This window comes from Lycium ferocissimum, chromosome 1, assembly GCF_029784015.1.
Source record: "Lycium ferocissimum isolate CSIRO_LF1 chromosome 1, AGI_CSIRO_Lferr_CH_V1, whole genome shotgun sequence".
Taxonomy (NCBI): Eukaryota; Viridiplantae; Streptophyta; class Magnoliopsida; order Solanales; family Solanaceae; genus Lycium; species Lycium ferocissimum.
This window is the reverse complement of record NC_081342.1, coordinates 59,582,028-59,591,036: the sequence shown is the minus strand read 5'-3', so window position 1 is coordinate 59,591,036 and position 9,009 is coordinate 59,582,028.

Genomic DNA, 9,009 nt, shown 5'->3' with positions numbered 1-9,009 from the left:
TCACTAGAATCCTGAGACAATTTGGTAGGACCCAAATCATACCCCAAGTGGGGAACATGGGACAGTTCATAATAGACTATGAGAAAGATAAGATCCAAAAGGTTGGAGACATAGTCTAAGAATGGAATGGTCGTACCAGTTGGGGTCCGAACACTTAGCTCGTGATAGGTTTCGTCCTGAGTGTGATGAAGATTATAAAGATTGGTTGAGGGTCCACTTGCAAAGCACCTTTTCCCCTAGTCTTATCCTTTATAACTGTATCCAATTCAAAGGCCAAGATCAATTCCCTTTGACTTAAAGGCTAGCCGATGATAAGGATGCAACATATTTGGAGAAAATTGAGTATGATCAAGCCATCATAGCTAGCTTGACACACGAGTTGGAATTCACACATAATTTCTTGTTGGAGCTTGACAATTGCGTGAAGAAGACAATGGATGAAATTGCACCAATGAACTTCACAGAAAAAGAATTCTTGAAGGATTCCACGCTGACATCAACTCATCTCCAGATCCAGACCGCCCTCCAAAGGGCCAAGAAGGAGAGGACCGAGAGAGCTTCATCAATATTCACTGGAGGACGTTTCTAATGATTTTACTTTATGCTTATCATCTTTTGTAACCCCCCTTGGGGAAAGTATTATTAATGAAAAACTATGATTTATGGGGCAATGGTTTAATGCAAATGGCACGTTCATGTTTCAAATTGATTAGGATGACTATGCTTTAGAAATGGTAGTAGCATAAATTATTACATGACTATATGATATGCTTATGTGCTTCACGTATTTCATTTAAATGATTGATTGATCCTATGTTCGATCACTATCGTAAAGAAAGACACAAAGAAATGTTAAATAGCCAAAAAGCCCGAACATCAAAAACTAACCCTTTGCACCTCTGAAAAGGTTGATTTGCTATCATGGACCGGCGAAGGAACCAAAGTAACACTACCCTCATAGGCAATCTTTGCTATTGAAGACGAGGGATCATTTTGTAGGAAGATTCGTTAGCTAGAGGAAAAGATCAAATTGGTCCAAGCCAAGATCAAAGAGGTCGACCGAATTTTGGACTTAGCTAGGAACCCACCCAAAGAGACTAAGGAATTGGAGCATTACCGATAGAGCCTTTCAGACAAGGTCAAAGAAATGGCACGAAGCTATGTGCCTCTGATAGTCAAAATCAAGACTCTTGGGGAAGAAGATGAAGATCCCGAGGAGGACTTTGAGCCAGAAGAACAAACCTGGCCGTCTAAAGAGGACACCACTGCTACCTCTGCGGCCCAAGCTGATAGCTACGATGTAGCATAAGGACTCGCACGTCCACCATCGGCAACTTAGTGTACGATCGCCCTCAAAGCACTTGCTTGCCCTTACCATGTAACTCCAAAGCATGTGCGATGTGAAGAGGTCTTTGAAATGATGAAGAGTGTAGAGGCCACATGTGCTAGCTATGAAAAGTTACCGCCTTGAGCTTCGATTTATACACACAAGAGGTGCCATTTCCACACAAACCAACCCGGCCACACTTCGGATGAGTGTGTGGCCCTAAGAAGAAGGATCGTGAGAATGATTGACGATATGACAATCCATAAGTTATGGGGATCCCAATCTTTGTTGGTCCATGAGACGGTCAGTCTATATGAAGGAATCACTTTGGACACCCACATTTGGCGTTACGACTTTACCATCTACAAGGACTCGTATGCCACTATTTTTTTAAAATTAGCAAGTACCGGGAAGGTTTGTCCAATCAAGGTTGTCTAATCAAGGCTGCTTGGAAATCCTCGCCTAGTTGTCCAAGTCAAAGAAGGATATGCTTATTCCATTTAGGAGCATCTAGGCATGATATCGAAGAATGCGAAGCTTTCAAGTTCGAATTGGAACATTTGGTCTACATTAGGGAGATTAGGTAGTGCTACCACCCTATTACTAGGAAGTAGGGCCGAACATGCGTTGTAAGGACAACAACCCATTCCGATCTCAAAGAGAGTTCATCTTTTGAGTAGACGGTCCCCTTTTGTGATTTTAAAGTTTGTCCCCCCTATTTATATGTAAGAGAAACTACATCCGACCTGATGTCCCAAGGAGGGATACGTAGGATGCCCTTATCGGACCTGGTCTAGGAAGCTTTTGGGAAGAATAGATTTAGGAAAAAATATATTTTCTATGTAAACCGAACTACGGAAGGACCTGATTTCCTGCGGAGGGATACATGTACAGTCTACATAAGACTCGGTCCCTATATTATATAAAATATATATTTTCCCATATTTTTAGCATCAAGAAGATCGCTTAAAGCAAGTCAACCATAGACTTCCAAACCAAAATCCACAAATGACTCAAGAGAGCCAAAATACTCAAAGCCTCAAAATAGAGGATCAATCAATGTTTGAATCAAATGCATGACTTTTTATGTGCTTTTGTGTGCCAATACGCTAATCATGTGTGATATCTTGCATTATCGCTTATTTTCTAATGTACTAATGTCATTTGCCTTTGAGTTGTTTTTCTCTTAAAGAAAAGGTTGATCTGTTGTTTGTTCCACACTGGCATGCTTCACTAGATCAAAAGCTGTAATATCATCCGTTTTCGAACAAGACAAAGGCAAGGCAAAAATAACTGGTACTTCGGAAGACGCGCATAATTAGAACGAACTCATCATCAGGGACACACCCCTAGAACCCGAAATACTAAGTCAATTCGGCCAAAAGGCATTTTGAACCCGAGCCTTGAATTCGAGTTGTTTTTTGAGTTCAAAGTTAAATAATTTTGTCTTTTCTTGTCGTCGTTGGTGAAAGGTGATACTCAACGCTCGTCGCCACGTCGCTGCTTAGCAAAAAGATAATCTTCTTCCCTTTATTTTTTATTATTTTTACTTTGATTCTATTTTAGGTGGAATTACGTAGTTATGTTAGTCTAGTGTAGCTTTAAAATCTTATACATTAGGTCGCTGGTTTTTATTTTACCCCTTTAGTGTAACTTTGTCTTTGTTTTAGTAACTCTTAGTTCTCTTTTTAGTTGTTCTTTTTTTTTTTCTGGTAGTCTAGTTTCTGTTACTCCTGATGTATGAAGTATGAAGTATGAAACACTCTTGTCTCTTTCATAGCGAGTTTGTTTCAAGTGTAGAGACATGTGCTGGTATATGCTTAAATCCGTCTGTGTGTATTCATGTATAAATAACCATCTTAGTTTCAGTTCAGACCCTATTGATCCTTTTTTTGCTTTAAAGTTCTGATTTGCTATATGAAATATGGGGATATTGCTATTTGTGTTCTTGGCTAAGTTTTGTGTATATGAGCATCTTACGTATGTTTAGCTTTGTTAACTAGCTCTGTCTGACTCACATTATAATTGATCCCAGTAGATTTGTCAAGCATCTTGTATTTCCCAAAATCATCTGGAGTTTGTTGAAAGCAGTGGGTTATATGGTTGTGAACTGTTATGGATCTTAGTTGCTTGCCGGTGTAGAGTTAATATTTTGATTTTGAAACTATAAAGAAAATTTGAACCACTGTTGATGTCTCAAAATCTTCTGTTTACTTTCCCTGTTTTCCAAGGTCATTTTAAGATCATTGAATGTTTAAATTTGAAGTGAAGTGTAACTCACATGATTAACCTGTTGGATGAAGCATAACATGTTCAATCCCTTTTGTTCCCTCTCCTAATATATGTTTTTCCTTAAGAAAGACTCCGAAATCTTTTAAACTATCAAGTGTTAAACATTTTCCTAAAATATTCAATCAAGGAATAGGTTAACTGTTGACATGAGTTAAGCTTGGGTCATGAATGAGTCTTTCTCTATATAAAGTGGATTGGTTTAGGCTAATGACTCCTCAAATGTTAGCTTTGTTGTTTACTTATGAAGTTTCAGACTAATAGATACTTCAGTTATTTAGAGGACTGATGAATAGTATTTTTTCCAAGTTTAGTTTTTAACCTATTATAATACAAGGATGTGTTATCTCTACTTGTATATTTTACACTTCTCATGGTCTCAGTAACTCTAATGACTAAGTATTAATTTTATGAGCTAATTGCTAGCTTGTATGACTGTTAGACTTAATAGTAAGTTGTTCTTACTTGTTGAAAGCAAAAAACTTATCTTTTCCCCTCTGTGTCGTCATTGTAATCAAAGTTAACTGGTTTCCCCTCCTTCTATGACTATAAACATGTTAGGTTGTGTCTAATAGCTTTTAAAGTCCTGAGAATTATGTGTAGTTACAGCTTTGGTAATGAGAAGTGACTTGGGTGGGGTCTATTTAATTGGCAGACTTTAGACATTTTTTTGCGCGGATTGCCCTTCTTTCGGGGTGGTCTTTAAATTTTGCCTCTCATATTTGTAGTCTTTAAATTATGCCCCACATATTGCTGGTCTTTAATTTTTGCCCTTCACATTGTAATCTTGAGCATTCACGCAGAAATCATGAGGTTCTAGGTTCGAACCTCCGCTCAAGCATAAATTAAAAAAAAAAATTGCAAGGCAAGGTTTGGGTCGCGTGTATGCCAGACCCGGCATACACTTGTTAAGGAATTACCAAAGTTATGCCGGACTCGGCATACTCATGCTTTATGGGCAGACTTGGCATAAGTAGCCGGGTCCGACATAACTTTGGTAATTCCTTAACAAGTTTATGACGGTGGGGGCATACTTATGGACAAACTTTTAGTTAAGCCTTAACTAAAAGTCTTTTCCTAGTTATGCCTTATGGGACAGACTTTTAGTTAATAAGACAATTAAAAAGATCTTTCCTCTATAACGCGAAACTTTTCCTTAAGGCATAACTAAAATTTGTCTTATAAGACAAAGTCTATGTCTTAAGGAAAAGTTATGCCTTATGGGGAATACTTTTTAGTTATGCCTTAACTAAAATTACGCCGCTAGGCATAACTAGTGAAAAACTTTTTAGTTAAGGTTTAACTAAAAGTTTGCCCATAAGTATCTTGGAAAACTGGCCGCATAAACTTTGTGCCAAGGAATTACCAAAGTTATGCTGGTGTCGGCATACTTATGCCAAGTCTCCGCCATAAGGCATAAATACGGGTCCGCATAATTTTGGTAATTCCTTCACAACTATATGCCGGTGGCCATAGCGAAATTTAAACTCGCCTTGTGATTTTTTTTTTTTTAATTTGGTAGTGAGGTTGTCAACTTGGAAAATGGGTTTTAGCCTGAAGCAATAAAATTTAAAGATTTCAAATAATATAAAAAGTAAAATTTAAAGACCGCTAAAAAGAAGGGCAATTCTGCTAATTGCCCGACTTTAGAAGCTAGACTCTTTGCCTATTGTATGTCTCTGTTGCTTTCCAGAAGGGCTAGTTAGTTGGTTTAAGATAGAATCGACTTTTCTTTTTATAATTAAAGTACTACTGTAAGAACTGTTTGGGGCTGTTACTACTTAACAGTTGTAGTTTGATAAGAATTGAAGAGGAATAAGAATGCAATTTATTTGTGTTGAGTCTTAAGTATTATTCCTAATATCAGAGTCAATTTCAAATAATTTTACAAATCTTTATATACATGTTTGGTTTAGCATCTATTAAAAACAGTTGGGGTCTTCAAATACTGGTTCTTTTGAGGATCGTTTTTTAATCTTGAATATGTGTTGCCATATGATTCCTTAACAGTAAGATATGAAAAATGTGCTACCTTGAGTTTCTTTAAATTACATTGGGCAAGCCATGGTATATTGGCATAAAGATATATCTGGAGAAAGGGGAGTATCCCAAAAATACTACGAGCAACCAGAGGAAATCCATCCGAAGAATGGCCAATGGATTCTTCCTAAACAAGAAAATCCTCTACAAAAGGACACCGGATCTGGGATTACTTCGATGTGTGGATGTCGTCGAGGCCACAAGATTACTGGAAGAGGTACATGCCAGAATCTGTGGACCTCACATGTATGGGTTCGTTCTAGCTAAGAAATCTTCCAAGCAGGTTATTATTAGATGACAATGGAAAATGACTGTTGTAAATTCGTGCAAAGATGTCATCAATGCTAAATCCATGGAGATCTGATCAGAGTTCCACCGAGCGAGCTAAATGTTGTTAGCCCATCTTGGCTATTTGTCACCTGCAGCATGGACATCATTGGACCCATCGAGCCCGCTGCATCAAATGGACACCGGTTTATCTTGGTCTTCATAGATTACTTCACCAAATGGGTGGAAGCTACATCGCACAAATCAGTGACGAAGAAGGCAGTAGTCGATTTCGTGCGAAACAACATTATATGCCATTTTGGCATACCAAATTCCATCATAACAGACAATGGAGGAAATATGAACAGTCACCTGATGAAGGATATTTGTGAATAGTTCCTAATAAGCCATCGAAATTCCACCGCCTATCGGCCACAAATGGATAGAGCTGTAGAGGCAGCCAACAATAATCAAGAGGATATTAAGGAAAATTATAGAGAACTACAAATGTTGGCACGAAGAGTTGCCTTATGCGCTGCTTGGATACCGAACAACAACTCAAACTTCAACAGGAGCAACCCCATATTTGCTTGTCTATGGTACTAAAGCAGTCATACCTGCCGAAGTAGAAATACCATCACTAAGGATCACCCAAGAAGTAGAGTTGGACAATGTCGAATGGGTCCGAAACCGATTGAGCAACTGTCTTTAATTGATGAAAGGTGGATGATTGCCGTATGTCTAGGCCAATTATGCCAGTAAAGAATGGCACGCACCTTCAACAAGCAAGTCAGAGCTTGACTTTTCCAAATAGGACAAATGTTACTGAAGCGAGTGTTTCCACACCAAGATGAGTACAAAGGAGAATTTGCACCTAACTAGCGAGGTCCATACATAGCCCACAAGGTACTCTCCAGAGGAGTGGTGATACTAGCATAAATAGATAGCCAAGAGTGGTCAAATCAATCAACTAAGTCGCAATCAAGCGGTACTACGCGTGAAGACACGTTTTTTAATTTGCAATAGTTATTTATTTGTTTGTAATCTTTTTGTAATAGATAGAAAAAATTAGATAATTTTCTTGTAATATGAACTACGCAATGACCTGACTTCCCCACAGTGGGACACCTAGGCAATCCATTTGGGACCCGGTTGCATTATTAGTAAAAACCAAAACTCAATTACTTTATTTTGAACTACGTTCGACCTGATTCTACTGCGACAGGATACGTAGGCGCTCTTTGAACTCGGTCATACCAAAAAGAAAAACCCAAGAAACCCCTAGGAAGCCATAAGAGATAGGACTTCGAGAGGAATTCGGAGTTGGCCCGAGAGTTTTCCACACACATTTAACTAGGCAGAAATTTTGAGAGGATCTCAAAATTTGTTACATCATGACTCAACCCAAGAGTTAGCCGATTCAAAACCTTAAACTGGGGGATCTCATAATTTCTTACATCAAGATTCAGCACGCACGAGAGTTCTCCAAAACAAGACTTTAAACTAGGGCAGAATTTTTGAGAGGCTCTCAAAAAATCCACTCAAGGAAGCTGAAGTTTCAACCATAAGATTTAGCAGAAAGTGGAAGATTCCTCGTTCAAATGCACATGTCATGACAATTAATTCAAACATTTTTCAAAAAATTACTTCTTTCAAGCAAAAGGTTGAAAGATTTATGGTCAACAATCGCAAAAATATTTTACTTTAAGATAAACTCATCTTTCAAAATTACCGAATCCGAGATGATCGAATCCTAGAAAGTAACCGAGTTGGCAAAGCAAAAACACAACAGAAGACAACAACATGGATCAACCTTATAGTAAACTAATATTTTCTAGATGTAGGTCTCCAGTGTCATCAAGAGGACGACCATTTGTTGCTAACATTGTTTGTTCATGATGATAAAGTAGGTAGAGGGCTATGAAAGGAAAAAAGTGCCACAAGGGCAAATATTTTGGCCAAGAGGGCCACGAAAAGACAAAAATGCCACAATGGCAAACATTTAGCCAAAAGGGCTACAAAATGACAAAAATGCCACAAGGGAAATATTTAGCCAAAAGGGCTACAAAATGACACAAATGCCATAAGGGAAAATATTCTGGCCAAGAGGGCTATGAAAAGACAAAAGCGCCACAATGACAGATATCTAGACAAAAGGGATACAAAATGAAAAAATTCCATAAGGACGACGATTAGGCCAAGAGGGTCATAAAAGACATAAATGGTATATCTGACCGAGAGGGTCATAGCCGACATAAAGGATGAAACAAAGATGACTTAGACAAAGGGGCCATATCTGTCATTTGCATGCCAAGGGAGCCATTTCATTGAAACATTTGCATGCAAAAAGGGCCATTTCATTCAAACATTTGCATGCCAAGAGGGCCATTTCATTAAAAAATTTGCATGCCCAGAAGGCCATTCATACAAACTGCCGAGAGGGCCATTCATACAAACTGCCAGGAGGGCCATTCATATAAACTGCCGAGAGGGCCATTCATACACGAGAGCTAACTATTCTTGAGAGGGCCATTCATATCGGGTCATTCATACAAACTTCTGAGAGGGATATTCATACAAACTTTTCAAGAGGGATATTCATACAAACTTTCAAGAGAGCCATTCATACAAACTGCCGAGAGGGCCATTCAAAAAAACTACCAAGAGGGCCATTCATATAAACTGCCGAGAGGACCATTCGTACATATATTCCAAGAGGGCCATCTATTACAAACAAATGACCGGAGGAGGTCACACAAAATCAAACACAACCAAGAGGGCCATGACATCACAAAACCACGCAAGGGTGGTATAACAAGGACACAAAGCAAAGATGGTCATTTGAATTAAGTGTTGCCAAGAAGGCCACCTCACAGAGTCCGAGCATAGTGGTTGACCAATGGGTCACCCACAATGTTACCCAGTAGATGGAAGCAAGTTACTAATCGCCAAGGAGAGGAGCAGGCTGATCAAACCACACCCGGAAGCATGCAGATCAAATATGGAACTTTTTCTTACGCAACCAGTCGAGATAGGGTGTCCATGAGAGCAAGCTATCGGGTCAGGAATTAGAAGATCGATCCACC